The following is a 25,055-nucleotide window of genomic DNA, read 5'->3' as shown; positions in this document are numbered from 1 at the left end:
TGTGATTTTTGCTGTGACCTTACAAATAAATAAAGCATGAGGAAAGGCTGTAGGAATATTCAAAATCCAAACATAAGATATTTTTATACCTAAACCATGATCAACACTGCACATAAAGAGAAACAGTGACTTACTCAGGTTAATTAACCAGCCCTGTTTTTACCACAGACTTCCCTCACTCTCTTGGCCAAAAGCTGCAGTCTAATCACTTTCATATTAGCCACACAAACAAAAAAGAAACACTAATCCGATTAGAGCAGAGAAACAGCCAAATTCCTGACCTTCTCCGTCCATAACCCATGTTTGTCTGCAGTCACTCGTGAGTTTGGGGCATCTGTTTCATATTGATGTGCTCATAGACAGCGAAAAGATGTGGAAAAAATGAAAACAGAGAGAAATCTACAAACTTGGGGACAAAAGTCCCCGATCCCTGCTGTAGCAGGTCACTCTGTGACACTCTGTTGCGTGTGTGCTCGTGTGTGCACTGGTGTGGGTGTTAGTGTGTGTGCACGCTCCATAAAAACCCACCCGTCTGCTCCTCTCAGCCATCTGAGCGCAGCTGGTGAGCAGACATCTGGGAGAGAGAGAGAGAAAAGAGGGACAAAGGGAGTTAGACCAAGGGGAACACAGAGGGGGTGATGGAGGGGACAAAGGTAATACAGGGTAAGAGCAGCTGAACATTGTATACAGAAACAATATAGATGTTTAAATTTGTGTTCAAACTCTGGTGTGACATCTGGAAACGGGTACAGCTGTGTGAGAAGGTTCTGTTTCCTTTCTTGTGTTAGATGAAAGCTTCTTTTAAACATCTAGAAGAATGGTTTAAAGAAGCAGCAGAAAGTTGGGATTGGATGGGTTAAAAAGTTATATCTATCACAGATCTCCTCCACAGATCTCCTACATTCTTCACGGGTCTTTCATTTTTTCCCTCCTCCTTTTCTCTGCATTTCTCTCCTCATTCTGTTTTGTTTGAGTGTGTATTTTTCAAATGTTAGCAGCTCTAGCTGTGGCCTGAATCCTTATCATGTCTTAGGCATACAAGAAATGATGCTGGAGATTCCACCAACAGCAAACTGTTTGTTAAAAGGCCTCAACCAAAAGTTTTTACACAAACCCCACCCTTCAAAGACACAACACTTCCTTATTCATGTCGCATAACCCAAAACATACACAGATGAACACACCTCAGCTGATGAGGACTTTTTTGAATGAAGTATGTGCAGTGTGGTTGTATCCTTGGTTGCTGAGGACTAATGCAAAGTTGTCTTTCCTTCAAAAAGTTAGAAAAATGCGGAAATGAGCTTCTGTCTCTAGAGTCACAATTACAGTCCTAAAGGAAGGGGGTCATCAGAGAAGGCTGAAGACAACGAGCAGGGTTTACCCCTCAGAGATGACGGCATCGTTTATCAGACAAAGAAGAAGAAAAAAACAGTGAGAACACATAAAAGATGATTCACTGTCTGAGACAGTTTTTTCCATTTTAATGTTTGAGGCAGTAAAAACAAACACACTATCTGAAACATGACACCACTGCTCAACCACTTTCCTCTCACAAAGAGACTGTGTCAAGACACTAAAGAAAATACATTTGTGATGAAGAGTGCTTGTGTATGAAGGAGGTGAATAATTCCTGTCTATAGTTATGTTCTACTACAAGACATGTTCATTTCTACCTAAATAAAAGTCTTCTAGAAATATAGAGCCAATCAAGTTTCAGGGACAAAGACGAAGATGAATACAAAAGACAGTATTCGTTTACATTTCTGTCCATACAGCTAAATGCAGTTTAAACATTCCTACAGTTGTTTTAACAAAAAACTTTATATTCTGTTTCTTTGCTTCAACCCTAAATGGTCATGAAACACAGCCACCAATGTAGCACGCTGATGATGCTTAGCAGGTTTACTACCTTTACTACCCTGAGCCACCCATATATCCCTCTATGGAAAAAAAGAAGATTGGAGTCTGGTCCCTGAATTTGGCCCAAGGTATATATTGTGAGTATGTGAATCAAATCATTTTGATTTGAAACTTTATTAAAAATTAATATATTTTCCATGTGAACAAAAGAAACATCCTTCACTGACTCATGACCTTATTATGAAAAATTAAGGGATTTGCAAATAAACTGCTCATTTTTTTCATGAGTAAATGGAACATACACAGACACACTACCAGTTTCTTTCTCATTTCTTGAATTTAAGGCACTGGACTGGGAATATGATCCTTTAAGGACAGCAAAAACAACAAAATAAATCAGCATGTTACCATTAAAATTAATATCTAAAAATACATTTTAAATTATAAAACAAAAAGAATGGTAAAACAGTGCAAAATCGCTTTTAAGAAATGTTAATGTAATTTATTATAAAAATAAACTTTCTTACAATACTTTCTTGTTTTACTAACAACAAACTACGTATTTTAATGTAACTTTTAATTTGAAGTATTGAATCATTGTAGTACAAAAATGTTGTTTAAAGCATGTCTATCAAAAAGTATCAAAGAATTGAAAGTCTGATAACATAATTAACATGTAACTTTGTTTCACTGAAGGCCTTTGTTTTAATCTGTTAATATTTCAGCTTTGCACAAACAAAAAGTGCAACGAAAATTTTGTTTGTGCTGCTTTTTTAAAATAAAACTTAATCAAATTATTTCAAAGGAAGCATCAGTACGTTTTGAACATTTTCACAGAATTATAATAATACCATTATAACACAGATAACCATGATATTTTAGACCAATATAATAATGATATGAAACTTCAATACTGTCACATCTCTAGGTTGATCCAGTAACACTCATAGAGACACAGATATGATGGCCCTTTAGCCTCCTGGCCATCAGCCGGCCAGCTGCACCCATAAGTGTATATATCTTCATGAAAGTCTTAGCCGTAATAAAATCAGAACTGATTCGTTATTAATGACCCATCCCACTCGAAGAAAGTGGCATCAAAATGTGTATAGGGCTTTGAGCTAAGGATACACTTTTTTTTTTAAACCAGGTGGTAAACATGTTTATTCCAGCTGTGAATGTGGATATTTTAAAATAGGACCTAATAGGGACTTCTTGGCTTTTGAACCCTGTCTCAAATGGACACTTGGTGAACTGCAGCTTTTTGCACCTTCACACTGACTTAATTTTTCAACAGTGGCGGTCGTTTCTTGGTTATACTGTACTTCTTAAACTGTTAGCTCTGTCATTGTTGGCTTGTTTACATGCTACATCAATGCTAAGCTTTCAATACTGCTGTGGTTATTTACAGGCACACGAGCCACTACATGAATACTTATAGTCCTGTGAAAACTATTTTGATTTCCTAAAATAGTTAGATACTGTTTTTGTGGGGTTTTTTTGCTGATAAGTACTTACATGCTAACACAGTGCTAACTTACAGTTCTTCATCTGCCGTATTTTTAAACAGAGGTTTTCGCTCCCAAACCAGAGATGTATTCAACCTGTAAGTTTGAGTCAAATCATTTAAAAACTGTTGAGATAATTAAAATAAACTATTTAATAATTTTCAATACAACTAACAAAACAAATAATAAAGTGTAATTTTTATTTCGAGTCAATCCCTCTTATTCTTGTTGCCTCAAACATCGTCAAGCTTAGAAAATTGTATTCATCCACCTCTGAAAGTAGTCCCAAATGCTATTTTTATTTCTACTTTAATCACGATTGTTGAAACCTGCAGTACCCTGCTGTTACATGACTGCTCAGTCATAAAAATTGTGGGCCATTCGCAAAGAAACATGACTTTAGTTGGAATGATTCTGGCTGTGAAGCAGAGACAGGCTTGGGTTATAAAAGTATACATAGCAACAATTTAGATTAAACAAAAGAATAAATGTGCAGGACTTTAATCATGAACTGCTTCCTGTTTTCTTGATGTCAAAGCCTCTCACTTTAACTCTCTTTTGGATTTTGATTTACAGTGGGATGTCTGTGTCCCTCGGGTTCTTGTACACCCCTGATGTCCCTCATATGTACTCAGCACTGACAGATTCATAAATAACATGCTGCTGTAAGGAGACATAAAAACATGGTAGTGATTCCTCTCCTGTCCAAAATCACAGCCTGCACTTTCTTTCAGCACAGCCCCTATTTCTGCAGTCATCTGTCAAACTAAAGAGCATAAGTTACAGAAGAAGTTAACATTTATTCTCTGCTTTGATGGGAAATATTTTAATGTGTGTCAGGAAAATTGAAAGGATGAGAAGAAAAACATGAAAAAAGGAAAAGAACTATTTCAACCACTTGTTTTACATTATTTTTTCATTTCTAGATTTTCTCCTTTGAGTCAGCAAAACTGACATTTCTGGCTCAAAACTGATGCCTTAGGTAAGAAATACAATAATCACAACCACAAACCTGTGACTATAGGCTATGATGGCACCATTTTTACACAACAACCGATTATGGTGTTCCAGACCATTTAATTTGTTCAATATGTTTCCTCTGCTTCTCATTTAGAGACAGATTACTGGTGTGGTGTAACTGCTGTCCTAGGGAGTCTGGACCTGTTTTTTTTTCCATATGACTGTTTATTATAGGTTTTACATGCTGTAAAAGTTTAATAGCTTCATGCTTAAATGACTCTAAAAAACTTTGCAAAAATGATTACGCTATAGGATATGAGAAGAGATTTAAAGTGCTTATCAAAGTTGGTGATGTGGAAGGTTGCTGATTAAAATTGTTCTGAAGTGGTTTGTTTATTCATTTCCATGTCACACTAAATGGAAGATGACTGCAAAACTTGCCATGCATATTTTACTGACATATTTTAATGGACCCTGAATTACAGTCCAGGCACATGCTCCAGTGACTGATCAAACAAAGAACAGACAGATCTACAGTTATGATCTCAAAAGAGTTTTGAAAATGCAACTTTAGAGATGAAACAAAATACATTCAGTCTGTTGGTTCAATAGTCACAGTCTTGATTGTTTCAGATGTGTTTGTGGAAGATCTGTGTAACAAAAATATGCTGAATTATGGGAAAATATAAAGAATGCATTTACTTCCCAGACATGAAAGCGTGGGTGCGTGTGTACATATGTGGAGCTTTCCTGCACAGGAAAGGCAGACACATACTTGAAGGAATTAAAGGTATTACTTTTAACAAATATGTCTCAATGTCTTTTAGATTCTCTGTTAGTGTGCACAGTTTTATTTACTGTGACTTTAGGATGCATAGAGCAGGGGTTCTCAAACTTTTACGCTTTTCTGATGTTGTGGACAGGTTCACCATTCCTGTTTTCTGCTGGATATATTCCTCACCCTTTCGTCAGAAAAAAAATATCTTGTTTTGTCCTTAAACTCTATATGCTTTGTTATCAGATGATAACTTAGCAGCTTAGCAGGCTTCATGGCCTCACATGAAGACACACAACACATTTTGGTCCTGCATTGCTGTTCTCAGTAAAACCAAACTCGAGAAAGCTGTCATCATATTTTCTCAGTTTAGCTGGTTTGAGTCTAGCATCACTTGATTAAGTGGATGCGCTTAAATATTTATCCATTGTTGCCAGCTGTACTTGCATACCAAATGCATCCTGAGCAAAGTGACTGATGTGTGATGAGGGATAGATTTGTATGATATCTCACAATCAAAGCTGAGTTTTTATTGGCCCAAAGCTGACTTATGTGAGAGTCATTGGTTTAGTATGGTTGTTTTATGGCGCTGTGGTCCCCATGTGTATTTATTTGCTGTTTAATAACATGGCATTACTTTAATAATTTATTATGAATTATTTCGCAGACCCCCAAGCTGTGGCTTACGGACCCCCAGGGGTCCCCGGACCCCAGTTTGAGAACCACTGGCATAGCACATATTCTTCTTTAGTATGCATGGCCTTGCTATGAGGTTGACTTTCTGCTTTGTACTTGCCAGAGGAGACCTACCTTGCCACAGATTTTTAAGCTGTTTTTTAGCTGAACAACCTGGTTGGATATCTATTCTCTTGTTTTCTTTGCCTCTAAGAAAAAAAATCACCTCTTACTGTACATCTCCTTAATAGCTAAGCTTCTACTTTAGAGTAAACTTTAAATTTGATACTTCTTATTTTTACATGAGTATATTTAAAGACCAGTACTTTTACTCAAGTAAATTTAACTGTACTTTCACTTTAGTACAATAGTGTACTTTTCTACCACTATTCATCTTCTCCGGTGTGCAACCAGTCTATCTTACAACACTGACAGCCAAACCTAGTACCATCAAAATAAAAGTAATGATAAATAATCCAGTATTCTAAATAGTAATATGTTAACAAACGCAATCTTCAGGTAGTTTTCTGAGAGAAAATAACAACAGAAATAAACAAATGGCTAAATGCAAAATACTGAAATTAAAAAAAAGAAAAACCTCATACGCATGGCTTGAATCTTTTTGAAGCTGCTTATCTGCATGTGTGTCAAGCTGTGTTTTCCTCTAGTTACTCTTTTAGAAACTGAAAATGTGTTCATGGTTCTATATCACTACATTATCTAATGACAGTTAAAGTTCAGTCTGGTAGCACCACACCACAGAAAGACTGAGCAGTGCACAGACATGAATCCAGAAGCTCTTCACTGCTGTCAGCTTTGAAGTTACATTGTGGTAAAACAGACGCCAGAACTTGAAACGGTTGAAGAATGCATGAAATCCTAAAAGATGATATCCACTCTGCTGCAGTGGTTTTTAAGACTATTTCATTAAGAATCTAACATCATGGGAGGCTAAAACAGGAGGGCAAGAGGAGTTTTAAGTCTTGTTCTTTGGCCTCTTATGACCTGATTTCTCCTCCCATCAATCTTAAGAGGAATCTGGGTCTGGCTCTTTAGTGGTACCAATGTCAGGCTCAGGCTGTAAAACAACTTGTCATACTACCTGTGAAGGAGGTTTACAGATAAACTCTGAAGATTTAGAAAGACATCCAGACTCACAGGGGCCACCCAGAACTTGACCTACAAGGTTAGAGAAACATATGACATGCACCTTCATTAAATAGTACTGCAAAAATTAAAAGATGTATAACTGAAAAAGTAGATAAATAACGAGTGGATACTGGCTATAATTTACAGGTTTCATTATCTATATTATTTTCATCATGTTGGAGACCAGTGGTTCCCAAAGTTGGGGTTAGGACCCCCCAAAGAGGTCACAGGACATTGAGAAAGGGGTCTTGAAATGCCTTTGAAAAACAAAGACAATTTTTAAATGTTTTAAAATGATATACTTTCTCTCTTATAGTAAAAATACAAACATAAAATGAGTTCAGTTTAAATAAATGTCAAAGTCAATAGGTGAGATCTATGCTTAACTGAAAGTAAAAAGAAATCAGCATACAACAGCAGTTATTCAGAGATCTGCTGCTCTTTAAAGACACAAACAGACACCAGCTGTGATTTATTAAGTTTAGTACGTCCTGTTTCTTACAATAAATTACTGTAGAAAATCTTTTTCAGGCTGTTGTATTCTTTTGTGTTATGCCAGTTTTGGGAAAGCCCTATCAGTGAGTGTGCAGGGTTGTGCAAAGCATTATACTTTAACCACCTCCAAGCCAGGGAAAGTTCTTCAGCTCTTTCTCTCAAAACAGAGCTCAATATAAATATGATGCATTTCTCACAAATCCCTGCTTATATTAATGCTGATGCACTATGCTGCTGCTGGCAAAGCTTAACCTAATCCAACCCAGCCTCCTCCTTTATACATATAGCTTGTTGCACTTATTTGCAACTTACTTGTCCCTAACTGATTGGTAGATTTGGCTAAAGATTACATTTTTAGCTGCATGGTGTTACAGCCAAATGCATGCAATTTTCTTTCCTTTGCAGATGGTATCTAACCAGCTTCTGGGTACATACTTGTAAGTGTACTTTTACTATACTAGCTTATGAGTGAAGCCCTGCACTACAATCCATGTCCTAGAGTACAGTCTAAGGGTTGTGAGCATGCAGCCGTTTGTGAAACACTGATGCTGATAATGTTATGAAAAAGATGACCTCACAGGTATCACTGTCAAAACACCAGCAACATCAGGAAGACAGTGTGAAATTATGAATTATCTGTCAATGTTGTTTTTTTAGGCAGAATTGTAACTGACTGGAGAGGGCCAGTATAGATGTTTTCTTACTTATTGCAATTATTTCAGACTTTTGCCATGTGTTTGTAGCAATTGCTGATATTGCAAAATTATGAAATTGCGACTACTGCCCAGCTCTACCCACAGCATGTTTTATATTTAGAATTAAAATCTGAAGGCTCAGGTCTAAAAAAGACAGACAGAAGAAAGAGATGGAGCTGTTAACAGAGCCTTTCAGCACTGATAAATATTGTAACCCTGAAGCTAACGTTTGCTAGCTTACAGCTGTTAAAAGAAATGTTACAGAGACAATCTCAGCTCTTTGACTTGATGAAGAATAGGCATCCAGTACTGACTGCATCTCCCCAAACACTTTATCATCCAGACTGTTCACAATCTGTTTTTGTTTTTGTATTTTTTTCATCACTGCAGAGTGTTATTACAGCGGGTTAGTCCCAGTGTTGTTTACATCTGCTTCCCTCTGAGATCATATGGGTTCAATCGAGGTGAAGCCATCCCCCTTTTGCAGACACAATAATCTTATTTATCATCCTGAAATGAGTGATACGCTGCATTTTAGAGATGAGTGAAATTTCTTCTGTGTGTATGATGCAACTAAACATTTAAATTATAGTCACTGGACTTATTATATGCCCGATAGGATGCATACATGTGTGTATTGTTTCAGTAGACAAAGATCACTTCTCTTGTCGAGTCAGCAACCACAGAACAAATCGTGGGAATGACGGAAACTTTGTGCTGACTCAGCTAAATGCAGCATCCTAACTTATCTAGTCCCATGTGGCTGTGAGGGTGGATTCAAAGTGAACATGGAAACACTGGTCGCAACCACATCAGACTGGATGATTCATCCCTGAGGAAGCTCAAAGGGGTTGTCTGGATGGTTTGTGTCGGCGTTTGTGTGTGTGTGTGAGATTATGGTTTTGTGTCCTCTGTAACAGAAAACTCTGTGTCCTTGTGGTTTTGAGAGAAGGCTTTGTGACCATCTTGTGTCATCTAAATGCTGATATCTATGAAATTTTGCTTAAAGGAGGATGTACTCCACAGCTTACCTGGATATCACCTGTTTAGTAAAATAGTCTTTTTTTATAAGTTAAGATTTTACTCATCAAATACTGTTTTTGAGTTTTTAAATTTGCTGAGAAAACATCTCTTTGGAAATAAATGAGGAAAATCCCTTCATAACACAGCTAATCGATCTCTCTAGAGGAATCCTTGTTTCACAACAACAAAACTAACCACTCCAACAACAGCTGTGTCTTCCAGAGGTCTTATACCTAGTCAATAATTCAGCAGGAATGCTTTTGGCTTATGTTGTGACAGCCAGATTGAGTGTTTGAAACAAAGAATGAAATTCATTTTGCACAAGTTTTCATTTAAAAAGTACAACAGTAAATCCTGCTATAAAAGTACAGGGCACCGGTTGTAAAAGTCTAATATAGCCTCTTATTGTATTAAATATGAAGTGTAATGTGTTTTTTTTTTAAGAGTTGTTTGAAGAAAAGGGAACATATCCAATATAGACAAACATTATGTACTGTGTGTCATTTAGAAAACATCTTAGCAGGAAAATCAAAGTCAGCCCTTTTCCCTGAGGGAACATATGGCTCTGTGTAAGCCACATAGTTTTACATGCTCACTTGTTTTACTGCAAAACTTGCATTCATTTTAAAGACATTTGCATGTATTTGGGTGCACACAGTTCTTCAGTGAAATCTCTCATCTTAAGGGCAGGAAATTGTTATGAAGAACAGTGATCTTAATTTGCAAGTAAAGCCCCTGCAACACACCAGAATAGTGTGAAGACAGATTTGAAAACAGGCTGTAGTTTTTCTGTGCAAAAACCTTAATAAATAGTCATATATCAATCCAGTTAGCCTTCTAAATCATCATTTCATCTTCAAATAGGCCAAGCATTTAACTCACTGAATACTAAAGGCATTTGCACATTTAGGGGAGCTTTTTGCCAACTGTTAGCCCACTATTAGCTTTTTTTTTTTTTTTTGCAATTGCCAGTGCAGACGTGCCCTGAGTGTACTTGTTTTACCACAAGCCAAGCGGCACATAAGTGGCTATGTGCTTAGATCATAGACAATCTTTTTCTTTGTGGTAGAAGACTGTCTTGCCTGGTATGATGAATTTTTGCAATGAATAGAAAAATAAATGTGTCAGACTCAGTGTGCAAGATTTAAGCACGCCACTTTTTGAATAGGATAACAGATCTGAAAACACATCAGAAGACAACAGCTTAGTGCACAATGACTTTAACTTGGTTTAAATTTGTATTTGTCTAAAGCCGCTTGCTTTCCCAGTATTCATATTAAATGTGTCATCACACTGAGTATGTAATGAGATCTAAATCTGTAGTATGCATTTTAATGTGTACAATGAAACCCTGGTGTACACTGCATAGGCCAGGATTTTTAAGTGTGAAATGGGAACACACTGGTTTTATTAGACTGACCTACAACACATTACAGGGCTCAGCAGAGCTTGACAGCCAGCCAACAAGCAGCATAAAAATAAAAGTAATTGTGTTGAAACATTATTTTAATGTTTTTATATAACATTCATATAACTACGTAATTGTATTAAAAAATAATGTGTTAAATAATGTTGAATTCTATTCCCAGACCAATGGTGGTGCTAGCTTGTTGCCAGCTAAGCAACAAAGTGTGAGCAAAAACAAATGATGTTATGCAGAGATGGCAGGCTTTTAAGTATGGGGCTTACTAAGTGTTAGCATAATGTGCAGTAAAAAGTAGCGCATGTGCAAAACGCAATTTGTTGCTCTGATTGGCTTGCATGAAGTCCTGCCTTTCCCAAACACTTTCTATGGGAGCTTTCCCAGATGAATGTCAAATATATTCATGCAATGGATATATGAGTCAATCCAGTGCATCAGGTTTGACGTTTCATGCCAACAGGGCTTTATGTTTTAAACTTTTAGGGTCCTTTAATTCTCAACCCACGGACATTAGTGACAGCACAGTTACACACCCCAAAAACTAATCACTCTGCCAAAACGTACAAATTTCAGTCAGGCATTTCAACAGGCATCCCAGATAGTTGCGGTCAGGCACATACTAGGTTTTAACCTAGTCTTGTTTTCTCAGCCTTTGTGGTTCACAACCAACTCTCCCATGAAGATCTTCTTCTTTGGTGTTAAATCAAAGCAAAGATTCTCAAAAAGAATGTGAATCATGTTGTTCACAGCCACAATCACACAACCATAACAGGAGTTTTGGTTTCCTAATCAGGAAACAAGAGTAAGAATACATGTTTACTGTAAAGGAAAATTGGCAATTAGCATTGCTTAGTCTGTCATTAAATATTACAAGACAGATTTACAGTATTTAGGTAAGGGCTATGGTAAAGTGGGTTCACTCAACCAGCTGGTAATGAGTTAGAAAATATGCAACAAACATCTCTTCACACAACAAAGATGCCTGAACCAGCACTCACACACAGACTCTCACAGCTTTGCCTTTTATTCGAGAAACCCAAAAAAGATTTTCAGTGATGTTATTGCAACCGCAAGATCATCCGAATGTGACTCATCAAGCTAACAATGTAAATGTGTTTGTGTACCATCCAGTGGGCCTCAGGACAACTGGAAAAAACTACAAAAACAACTAAATAGAACTCTGGCTTTAGAATAAACTAATTATAGTCCATTTTTATCCATTAAAATCCAAATAATGACTGCTTAGATGCAAAACTTTTAAATGGCATCAAAGGCCACAAAAACAAAAGACTTTTGAAATATGAAAAGGGAAGAGAAAACCAGTTATGTGCAGATCCATTACAGCTGAAAAAGAGTAAAACAGGCAACTATTCTCAGATAATCCATGCACATTCAACTACTTACAGAGAGATGCAATGTCAGAGACTAATCTAAAAAATTATGGCTTGCATTGATCTTTGATTTCAACGTGAGATGTGATCATCCTTTAGGGACTTATGCTAATGTATTTTTGGCTTCAACCTTCTCACAACTGTTGGATCAGTATTTAGACAAAGAGAGGCTAAGTAATAAAATAAACTAACATTGTCTGTTCCTTAATTGTTTCTATGGAATCTCTCCAGCTGGAAAAGCATCCTTATGAATGATAACATGTCTTGAATCAGTGCAGGCTGACATTCAGTATGCAGCTTGAGATACGGTAAATAGCTCCAACAGAATCTGAGGCCAGATCCAATGAGGGAAAGTTTGGGGATTTCTGTGTTTCATTCTGGCCTACTCTTTTGATTGGATTGTCTCATACTAACTTGGACATTTTAACTTTTATATTCAAAGCTGCTTTGAAGCCAAAGCTTTAATTTGGTCAAATTCAACCAAGATAATGAGAGCACACTACCATCTTTATCAGGATTACAACAAGTAAATCAAGTTTCAGTTTTCATGAAGGGTTTCTTTAAGTTGGTTTTTCAGGGTGACTAAGCTAAGAATAATATAATATTTTTTAAGACAAGCTAACAGTGTAGGGTTGAAACAATGGCTACAGACTATTAGCATGTTGTAACTATTAAAGTTTTAATTTTCAATCTCTCCATTTCAGCGTATTTTAAAATGGACCCTGAGAGGTTTGGGGTACATGTGACCTTATAAAACAGTGTTGTAGAAATGTTTTCTCATTTCTGCTGTGTGCAGACAACATCAAACACAACACATCCAAATACAACCTGATAAATGATAAAAATGCCCTCAAGTGGATTATTAGTTACCAAAAACACCTAAGGTATTAAATGAGATACAAAAAATATATATGTTAAATTTTATGAAAATTTCGATTTTTTGGATTTCAGTAGAAAGTGAAATAAACATTTCAGTTCCAAAAAATTATTTTTTTCAGGCTATAATTTGTTTTTTCAGGCTTTAAGGGGTTACACACATTTTGTGTTGTGTATTCTTTTCCTGCCAACTAGTGGTAAAAAAGTGATGTGAAGCACAGCATTTTGATGCGGACTCGTGCATGGGGCAATGGGTTCACTGAGCAAGGCAGTGTGGTGCTTCTGGTATCTGAACATGCAGATGACAGTCAGTCTTATGGTCCCCAGTCCTCCTGGTCTTAATATACTCTTGTGAGGTCTGGACGATGACTGATTGCCAGAGGCGCTGACTGGACTACTTTGTGACTTACAGTATTTTCGTCACATCTTTAGGTATTGTTGGCAAGACTATGTGTCTAATATTCATGTGCTCAGGAGAACGGGGATTGAAAGGATCAGCTGTTTGATACAGGGACCGCAGCTACGCTTTTACAAAGACAAGGCGTGCTGTTGCATATGACACTGCTGCTGTCTCCATCTTGTCCTCCTCCATCGTGCATTTGCTTCTTTGTTTTCCTCCTAGTCTTTCTCTCTTGCTCTTTGGCTTCACACTCTCTCAAGCCCTTCCTCCCACTTGACAATACTAACACATCTGAATGTTTCTGACTTTACTTATTCAGTTTCCACTTCTTCATCTGTTTGGGGTTTTTGTGCTGGTTTGCAATCAAGATGCTGCATTACTGCCACTGTCAGTATTAACCCCTTAGTTTCCATTCACTTCAAGACACTTTTCTGGGCTTTATCAAATCATTTAACCACAAAATAATCTTTATTTACAAAATAACTAGTAACTAGGATTCTTGTGGAAATTGTATCAGAGTAAAAGTACACATTTTGTATCAGAAATATAGTTAAATAAAAGTAGTAGTCAGTTTTATCCTGATACAATGTTTATATGGTGAAGCCAACTTTTCAGATATAAATATGTAAAATGGGTCTTATGCACTGGATTTTATGGTAAGTCACATAATCCTGGTGTGTTTTGGGGATGAAATTTGTGACAAGTGAGCAGAAACAGCACAGACCTGCAGCTGCTGAAAGATTTCCCCATCAGAAACAAAGAGAAAGCAAAAACATACAAAACCTCACTGCATGGCAGCCAAACAAGCAAGTTAAACTTGTAGCGTCTTCCAACCTTTTAGCCTTGAATATACAGGTTTGATATTTAAAGAAGTATAAGTGTCATATTGGCGAGATAACATAATTGTCCTTAACTTGCCCTTAATATGGACTAATGATAGTGCATCAATCATAATAAAAATGTATCTTTTAAAATCCAGTGTGAGGTAATAATTGCATGAAAAAACACTTCCAAAATTACAATAGCAGACCTTTCTTTTCTCTGTGCTTCTCTTGTCCTGCTAATAAGTTCCCCCTGAAAGTCAGCTAACATTGATAAAGATTACGATATGCAATAATCAGCCTACTCTTCCATGACCAGACACAAGCACTAGTGACCCACAGTAATTTCAGGTCAATTTTGGTAAATATTGGCAATCTGGTGTCTCAGGACAGTGTAATTGCTGGTTGCCTCAGAGGAGTAATTAGTTTGTCTTGGAGGATACAAGTGGTATATAAAGATGCTTCAGACATATAAAACACTCCTGGTTTGTTTATAAAAGCAGGGCACACACACACAGATTGTTTCATTTGAACACTGCACTATGAGGTACAACTGAAGGTTATGCACTGTCTGTACTCCTTGTTCTGTAAGCACAGTTTTATATTATATAATGGTTGCATTCAGATATGAGGAACTGAGGGATTTTTATAATTGAAAAGTCTTTTATATAACATATTAGTTTAGCACGTTATCTCTTTTCAGTGTCTGCTTTATTTATACAAAAAAACATGTAAAAATCCACTTGGATATCTGGCGGCCCATGGAGCACTGAATACCTACATGCCTTTTCTATTCTGTGCACACTGTGTACTGACTGTAATTTGCTGAATAAGACCCACTCAAACAACTAAATGCCTTCCTCGAAACAACTGTTTCAAATTTGCCTCTGGTGCAGACGTTTACAGAGCAGCGGATTGTTTCATACAAAGATGCAGGGGCTGCATGAGTCCCATAAAGAAGAGCCTCCCTCTGTTTTTGGTCTTTTCAGCCTGATTATCTGTCACTAAAATCCTTTACATACTACCAGTTTACAGTGGGATATTTATGCCTTGTCTTTAATGTGTAACATATGAAGGTGGAATGGTGTGGCAAAGTCATACCGCCCCTGATTCACTCAGCTGGAGGAAGCAACAGAGTGGGAGACGGTGGTGATGTGTAATTTTTGTGCACGAAAGCTGCAGGAGTCTCATACACGCTCAGTGAAACAATGCTTGTTTGTACAGACGAAATAAACACGTTTACAGCCTGGTTCAAAGAAACAAATTTGTTTTTTGATCTTGTCAGGTCTTTGGGCACACAATACAGAGAGAATCAATTTCTTTGTAACTATCTGATTTGATTTTAAGATGTGCCGGCTACAAAAAGTCAGGTTAAGACAGCTTTTACGATATGATGCATACCATACCGTACCATACCATACCATACCATACCATAGCGTACCATACCGTACCATACCATACCATAGCGTATCATACCGTACCATACGATACAGTAGCATACCATACCGTACCATACCATACCGTAGCATACCATATAGGTCGTTTCCACCAAGCGGTCCGGTTCAGTTCAGTGCGGTACGGCATGCATTTTTTTGCGTTTCCATAGAGCAAAAGTTGGAAAGGGTCCAAAAACTTTTCGGCACCTTTCCATTGGGGTGCCAATCTTAGCTATCCGTACCAAGAAGGTGGAGCTATATACACAACAACAGGGGCTGCACTGACGTCACGTCGCCTCCGGGCTTCAAACACGGAAGTCTGTGCTTTGAGAAGCGGGCGAAGACAGGAGAAAAATGGATTAATATCTGCCTAAATGGGAAACATTTGGACTTGACGGAGATCCAAACTGTTTCCTCGTCTATGGATATTGATATTTGACCACAACTCAAGTTTCCTGACATTTATCCGGACCTGATTTTAAGAACACAAAGCCGAGCCCAAAGGCTCACATCAGCCTGATCCATCCGCGATGGATGAGAAACTAAATTTATATTTAAGTTTTGTGAATACAAAGGCTTAGAACAGTTCATTCTCTTCTGTAACTAGTTATTAATGTACTTCTTACGTTAGGTAACCTGTGAAAACATAGCTCTGTGGTTGCTGAACGTGTTTGTAAAACTTCAGGCTGCAGACTATTTTAAAACGAGATAAGCACACCCCGGATTTCTGACTTAATCTAGCTTGAGTTTAACACCAGCTGAATTTTTACTTTGTTTTTAATTGGCAAATTCTCACAGTACAGCTGTAAACTTTCATATTTTGTCATATAAACTGTTCTAGACTAGATATTTTCACATATAAACGTAGCGTTACGACTCAAACCGTCTCTGTACACGTATTCCATCGGCTGTGCAGCTGTACTGACCGTGATTAACATCATCAAAATGTAGTTATGTTTTTTAAAAAGCACTTTCAGCTGAAATAAAGCTGTTTACTGCTTATTCCCTACTGATTTCTGTCACTCATGCTTTCTATAACTCTGCTGCTGGAACACAGACTCGTGCTGCATGTAACTTCACATTCATCACCTTTACAGCCCACCCACCAGGCAAAGGCACAGGGTCTGTGACAATGCAAACTATTTTGGGGTTAAGGGTGCCAAACCATACCATACCGTACCATACCATACCATACCATACCATCACATACCATACCATACAATACCATACCATACCATACCATACCGTACCATACCATACCATACCATACCATACAATACCATACCGTACCATACCATACCATACAATACCATACCATACGGTACCATACCATACCATACCATACCGTACCGTACCATACCATACCATACCATACCATACCATACAATACCATACCGTGCCATACCGTACCGTACCATACCGTACCATACCGTACCATACCATACCACACCATACCGTACCATACCATACCATACCATACTATACCATACCATACAATACCATACCGCACCATACCATACCGTACCATACCATACAATACTATACCGTACCATACCATACCGTACCATACCGTACCATACCATACCGTACCATACCATACCATACAATACTATACCGTACCATACCATACCGTACCATACCATACCATACCATACAATACTATACCATACCATACCATACCATACCATACAATACCGTACCATACCATACCATACCGTACCATACCATACCATAGCGTACCATACCGTACCAAACCATACCGTACTGTACCGTGCCATACCATACCATACCATACCCTACCATACTGTACCATAGATGCAGTGCAATGTAGTGAGATAGAATGCGATGCGATATACACTGTTGTTCCCCATGGGGAAATTTCCAATCTGGAGCCCCCTCATGAACAACCATTAAAACCCCCCTTCAGTAACTAAATTAAAAAAAAATGAAACCATCCTTTCACAACTGCATTTTGTGTTTACGCTGGTTATCTTTGTCGAATATCAAAATTGGTTTGATGATCTGAAACATTTAAGTGGGACAACTATGCAAAAACATAAGAAACCTGAGAGGGATCAAATACATTTTTGCAGCACTGTATATAGCGATTGGCTAAAATTGGTTTTGAAATATTAGCAAAAATCCAATATTGCCCATCCATAAATTATACCCACTTCTTTTTAATGGCTCTGCCTTTGTTACTTGGATGTGAAGAAATTACACACTCAGTGACTCCAAACACCATGTATGTGTTGTAAGTGTTACCACAGGGCATTGGCATTTCAGACGCAGGTAATTGGCAGTAATTCGCCTAGTGCAGCACACTGGCATAGGTCACCCCGCCTCTCTGCGTGACGTCAGAGCCTGACCTCAGCTGTGGCTGGGTCTCAGGCAGTGGGTCAGCCCCTTGGCAGTGCATCCAGTTCAGATTAACATTAACAGAACGTGACAGTGCTGAGAGGCTTTGAGCTCTCTGGGCCAGAGGATTAACTACCGACTGCTATACCTGCAGGGCCTACCTGGAACTAATGCCGTCCCAATTCTAAACTCCATACTAATATAAGACGCTAAGTATGATCAGAGATGTCAGTATATGTTTGAGATGTGCTAGTTAAATGGCAATGAAGGCACTACTCACAGATGTAGATGTCAGGCTCCTGACGGAGGTAAATCAACTCCAGGAACATATCTGAAAAAGAAGGAAAATTAATGATCGAGCCATGATTTAGAAACTTACCACCAGTACTCAAAAAGAATACTTTACATATGCTGAATCAGGCTTGAGGTAAAGTTACGCAGTTAATTACAATTTTATTATCAACATGAGCATTCATAATGAACAAATGGCAAAGGGTTGAAAACACTGTAATAAATATCAATAAGTTACTTTATGTTATCGAGCAAGGCTTTCTTTTTCAGCTGGCAAACATTTCACTGACTAGTTGGAGGACCCACTCTAAGGGAAATGCTTTTAATATATTTCAAACTAGAAAGATTCATCCATAATACCAATCACTTTCCCTCAGATTAAATGGCGACATTAGGTACTAAATAATCTGTAGTCATAGGAGCAGAAAAGTGGAATTTCCTACCAATATCTGAAACTGCATAAGATTCATTGTTTTTAAAACAAAGGCTTAAGGAAAACCAATCATGATCGTTAACCTTTATATGCAACAGTGTCAAAGAGAATGTAATGCAGTTTGAAAGATTTTTTTTCATGTGATGTACTGTTTAAGAAGCCTGCATTGTTTTTGTTGTTTGTATACTGGTTATACTTGTTTGTATGTACTGTATGTTTTTAGCTCCCTGTACAGGGATCACATATGCAAATTAACTTCATAACTAACTCTAGCGCAACAGTACTGTTGTGCATGATGTGCAGTTTTAAGTAGGAAGTCTGAACTATAAATAGTGTCAGACGGTCTCTATCCAACCCAAACCCAATGTCACCAGCCTTAAATTAAATTAAAACTATATTCTAGAATAGTGTATTATAGTGGTCATAATGACAGAAGTCAACTGTCTGTAATGATTTATGAACATACTTAAAATGTGTTACAGTGTTCATATAGTTATAAGCATTCATAAATACTTTAAACACTTTATAAGTACATCTATAATACAGTAATTATAATGTGTTATAACATGATATGTCATTATAAGTAATCTGTATAACATAGTTATAAGCATTTGTGTATTTATAAAGCCTTATACCAGTAATCATGACTTATAATTCTACCTTCTGTAATGATTTATAAACATACTTATGTGTTGCAGTGTACATACAGGTATAAGCATTCATAAATACCCAGAATGCTTTAAAACTATATATATAATACAGTACATTATAATACGTTATAATGTCATTATAAGTCACTGTAAGTTGTCATTAGTTGCTCTGAGTAAAGTAATGAAACTCCTGTTTTATAAGAAGATATAATTCATTACAACCTAAGTATAAGTCATTGTAAGTGGTCACTGTACACTCTAAGTAAAGTGAATAAAAAAGTCCATGCAAATACAGTAAACAAGAAGCTCTAACATTTATTCAATCAGAATTCATAGATCAACCTTTAACATGGTGGCTATTTTGCCCACTGGCTGTTTTAGGTATATAGATATCCCTGGGAGTTCCAGGGTTTGAGGTAATTCTTGATCAAAATGTTTACATCAAAATATTGAGTACTACAATTTTTTTGCACTATGCTCTATGTCTAGCATTATAGAAAGGGGGGCATAGAAAGTGTTACCAAAAATTCTACTACAACATTTGGCGGCATGTCTGTGTGTGTGTCTGTCTGTCTGTCTGTCTGGATTTGCACACCACACCGTTGCTCCAATTGTCCATAATACCTCTCCAAAGACTTCTTGGGTTTTCTGGTTCGAAAATGGTGGCATTAAAAAAAACCATATATGTTCAGATTTTTTAATAAAATCCTAAATTGTTGTGCCTTTTGCTTTGTTTGCTCCCCTCCCCCATTACGTGCCCTGATGCCTTGCACCATTACCCATCACTTCCCCTTTTTAACGCATACACTCACTCCGCCACAGTGCCGAAGAGGAGGCAGCCTTCGCTTTCAAACACACACTAAAAGACAAAAACCACTACAGACTCATGAATCAGCTGGTAGAGGTAAGCCTCTTCAGTCTTGTTCCTGTCACGAGTGCTTGTGACTACTATAGCTCAATCAAACCCCCTTTTTACCTTCATCAAAACATAAGTGCATTTTTCTTACTGACAAAAAAACATGTTTCTTTCTTTTTCATGTTCTGTGCATCCTACCTCAGGCAGTAGATATGACACACGATAAAGGATAAATCATGCTCCACATGCTGTTCTGGCTGACAATCATGACTCCTGGATCAACGTCTGATGAACTCAAACTTGACTACAAACACTTAAATACACATCGTACCATCATTATACACATAGCCATTCATGACCTAACATTTAGGTTCCACAACATCACCCTCAGCATTTACTTTTCTTAATTAACACTCATGCTGTTTTATACAAAAACCAATTATGCTCTGGTATACATAACTAATGTCTTTTCTATGCCTCTCATTTGAAACCTCGCAGTCAAGCACAATTAAAATGCTGTTCAACCCCATAGGAATCCCTGGTGTGTTTACTTCTCAGGGGGTTTGGGGTTGTTTCTGACATGGCCAGTGCCTACAATAAATTTTAGTGCCATTACTTCCTTTAGGAGTACTAGCCATACTCCATTGAAAATCATCAAATTACTACATTTTGAATAATCTGTTAATCACAGTAGTCTCTGGTGGCTTTAATGAAGACATCGGCTATTCCTTGAATTTTAGAATTGTTAAAGACCTAAAATGCATTTTCCACTCAGCTTTGACATGAATAAACTGTTAATCATAAAACTGAGTTTTTCAAGTGAGATCCCTTTTTCTTATTTGTTCATTAAATATTCACTGGAAGTTTCTTCATACAGAATTACAACAGGGAAGAAAAGAGAGCTGGAGTGAACTGAAGTCATCAGTGTGGCCTCTCTGCCCATTAACCACGTCCTGGTTACTGGGCTTATTGGCAGAGCTGGTCCTGAACCAGCTGAAAATATAATTAGTGACCACAATGTGCTGGATGTACCTCACAATGATTTCTGCTTTCCACGCCACAGTTAGAGACCCTCTCTGCTGGCTGCACCCCAAGCTTGTTGTCACACTAAAACTAACCTAGTAACTATTGTTCTGTGCAGCGTCACTTGCTTTTTTACGGATTTACATCACACCATCCACCATGCTCCGTAACAAATGTGGCACAGTGTATTCAAAGCAGGGCTGCCCTGGGTGCCTTCTGGAAAAATCCTGGGATTTAGATTGCCTGCAGAAATGTCATAACGGTGCTGCACAAAGCATAACTGCTTTCATTTAGCTTTCAGTCGAAGAGAGAAAATATTTTCCTTCAAAATATTATCATACTCTTACAGACATATACAACAACAGCGTTCACATGAAAAACACACATTCATCATCATGTGGGAGGCCGTAAAGTAGTAATGAGAAGCTTGTTAAGGGTATTATATACTGAGTAAAACACTGTTGACTTTTACAAGCAGGATTTTATCATAGAGGTTATCAGGGTCCTGTGAAGTATGGAGGACAACATACTCAAGGCTTCGCAAGAATATTTTACAAGTTGAAAATATCAATATACAAACAGATAAATCACATTTAACTGTCACAGCACTGCAGTTTGTAGGATCTCTGCGCAGCGTAGTAAGGACAGAGACTCTCATTTTCTAAAAGATCAGAGATTAGACCAAACAGCACTGAAAAGTCTACCCCCCATCGAGCAGCCACCCTGAGATCTGTGTCTGTTTTCTGTCTGTGGTTTGCACCATGTGTGACTGACATGTTGTACTGTAGGTCATGAAAATATTATAGTAGACCGTATGCAGTTATGATCCAAACAACTGGTTAGCTTCAGGGTAGACTTTATTTTAGCAAAATGTTGAACCCACACACCATCCCTTTAATGAAATGTCCTCGCTGTGCATATTGATAGCTACTTTTTTGCAGATTGGGCATCTGTGTTTTTGTTGATGAATGTTTTGCAGAATTTTGTAAATGCCTGTTTATACAAACAAAAGTTATTTAAACAAATCTGCAAAGCTTTTGTGCCTTTTTTTCCTATTTATGCAAGCAAGTTTTGGACTTTTTCTGGTGTACATGGCAACATTTTCATTTGTTTGGAGTCATGTTTCTGGAAATTTGGTGATTTTTAGACCATTGTTCACTTGTATTCAGCACTTTAAAAATCTCATTTGAACATGTGATAAAATATCTGTGTTTCAGCTGCTTAAGGCACCACTACGTTAACCAAATTGACCTTTACTGTGTCTATCACCTACTGACTCCTCTATAGGTTTTTATAGCAGAAAAAATGCAAAAGTAATGCCAAAAAAATGCTACTTTAAAGCAAAGAGGATTAACCAAAACAGTTTGGCATTTTAGACTGAGAGCTAATGAGCCAAAACTAAAAAGCTTCACATTTGAGTGATGAGTCTCTACAGAAACAAGAAAAACTTTACAGGTTACCGCTCTAGTATTGTCGCATTCTTTTTTTCATGGTTTTCTGATACACTGTTATAGAGGCTAAAGCAGTTCAACTCTTTTAGCCGTCTTTACTCAAGTAATGTTTCATTACTCGCACACTGTGTACAACTATTTTACAATTTTTTTTTAACTGATTTAGTAAGACAAATATGCAAGAACTCTCTGGGTACATCTGACATAGTATACTAGGTAAGAAATTATACAAAGCAGGAAAATAATAAAATGTACACAGAGGTGAATCCTTTCCAGCCATGTAACAAGAGCAGTGTGACATTCAAGCGCCAGGTACGACAGGCTTGTAGACATATCTCTCTCTGGTGTTGCATTTTTACCTCTGCCAAGGAGGTTATGTGATCGGCAGGGTTTGTTAGTTAGTTTGTTAGCAACATAAATCAAAAAGTTATGGACAGATTTCGATGACATTTTTAAGAAATGTCAGGCATGTCATAGGGAAGAACTGATTAGATTTTGTGAATGATCCGGATCACCGTCTAGATCCAGGAATTTTTTCAAGGATTCTGTACTATTGAGAGATAGGGCTAATGGTGGAGGTCTGCACTCTCCAAGTGCTTTTCTAGTTGGAGTTGTGAAAGAGCTGATGACAATGGCTGAATAACATTTGGACCATCTTGTTCATCGTACAGAAGTTCTTTGTTGTTTTCTTTACATCAACACAGTTATTAGTCCTGTTACATTATCATCTCTTGTTTCTTATTCAGAGGTGGGATTTGAAATGCTGATGGGCAGTAGACAACTAAACTAAATAGTGGTCTACCTGCAGCCCCATATGTAATTTTTTATTTAATGCAAAATATGATTTGTCAATACTCGGCCATTAGACTGTGTGAGTACTCAAGCACTTAAACTGCATTAAAATCTCATCCCTACTTTTAATGTCAAGTAAGAATCTACAGCCCCTTGGTTGTACAGCAGACTGGATGAGATGCTGAAACAGGCACCTCCTTTTAAAAAATCAATTTGAATCAAAAATGGATTCTGAATACTGATTCTGAGCTGTGTGATATAAAAAGACGTAATAAACACTGCAATTGTTTTCTTATTTCAAGGTACCATTATCAGAAAATTGCCTCCTTACATTTGATCTTGACTGCGCTGGAAGGATGTTTCATATTTAACTTTCTGCCGTGATTCACTGATGAGTCAGGAACCTTTTAACACGACTTTTACTGGAATTATTTACAAACCCTCCAAAAATTAAAGAACTTAGACCCCCTCTGTAGTTTCAACAATATTCCACCAAATACCCCTTCTAACTGCTTCTACTGATTCTGTTTGTTTATCTTTTTGTTTTGTTTAGGTCTGTTCCTGTTATACTGCGATATTATATTTAATTTTCAGCATAAGTGTAAACAGGGCTTTGCTGCACACACTTCCAACCCTGTATAAATAAAGATTCAACAATGTGTGTGTGTGGTCATGTAAAAAAAGAGTAGGGGTGGACATGTGACATGTGGGGGAACAACAAAAAAAGGAAAACAGAAGAGAAACTTCCTTAGAAAGATGACGATCACTGAAATGGTAAGAGAGGGGAGCCTGAACACAGTGAACGGGCGAAAAAATTATTAGAAACTGAAGTATGACTGGAGCAGAGAGTTTTTGCTTAGACCGGAGGGGAAAAATGAACAAGCAAAAAGTAAAATAGGTAAAACGGGTATAATGGTATCGGTATACGCGGACACTGTGTTGAGGTACTTTCTACATGGCAGCTGTGGCCATTTCTGGCCACACACTGCAGCAGGGGGAGGGCTTTCCCTTACACTGAGGTCAAATGAGGATACTAAACTGTGTGTGTGCCCATGTAGAGCACATATGAGTGCAGCTCAAATCCCGTTTTTATGGGGAGCAGTAAAGAAGCCCAGTTAGCCTCAAAAAAGACACAAGCTGTGACCTAATGCCACATCTAGTGAGCCGCTATAGAAGGAAAGGGATCAGCTTCTGAATGAAGCCAGTTACATCTCAGCCTGGTGCATATGCCTTTTAAAATGAAAACCATATGAACAAACTCTAATGGAATGGACTTGATCCAGATTACACAGAAACTGTGAAAGAAAACAGCTCACTGCAATCAGAAGCAATTGGAGAAACTGTAGAGAGGGCAAGAGCGCTAATTAGAGGAGTTTGGAGTTAGTGGTTTATGAGAAATTGCAGCATTTTTCTGCAGATGAGTGCTGCATAATCCACTTTGTTCAACCTGAGACTACAACACTGAAAGCAGAAATATGTCGGGTGTTTCAGGATTGTGCATCCATTGATACATACACTGAGCAATTTCATGCAAGCGTACAAATACAGCACCTCCACACAGAGAAACCATTGATAAAAGTAAGTATATATAAGAGCCAAATCCCCTTAAGCCTGTAATTTCCTGACCGCACGCACTGAAACAGAGACAGACTGCATACATCTTGACTGAGTTACTCCTATCTGTGCCACTCCTCTCACACATCATTAAATATCA

General features: G+C 37.6%; 1 long non-coding RNA gene across 1 annotated transcript in view; it reads right to left on the bottom strand.

The window, feature by feature from the left end:
* Positions 1-469: 469 nt before the first annotated feature.
* The window catches only part of LOC121521208, a 28,678-nt gene continuing 4,092 nt past the window's right edge, over positions 470-25,055 (bottom strand). Inside the window, exons 2-3 of the long non-coding RNA XR_005992831.1 lie at positions 18,126-18,176; positions 470-574 (exon numbers count right to left, since the gene is read on the bottom strand). This is a non-coding gene — a long non-coding RNA (uncharacterized LOC121521208). The remainder of the gene's footprint in view (positions 575-18,125; positions 18,177-25,055) is intronic.

This window comes from Cheilinus undulatus, linkage group 14 (assembly GCF_018320785.1).
Source record: "Cheilinus undulatus linkage group 14, ASM1832078v1, whole genome shotgun sequence".
NCBI lineage: Eukaryota > Metazoa > Chordata > Actinopteri > Labriformes > Labridae > Cheilinus > Cheilinus undulatus.
This window is presented reverse-complemented; position numbering and strand designations above follow the sequence as displayed.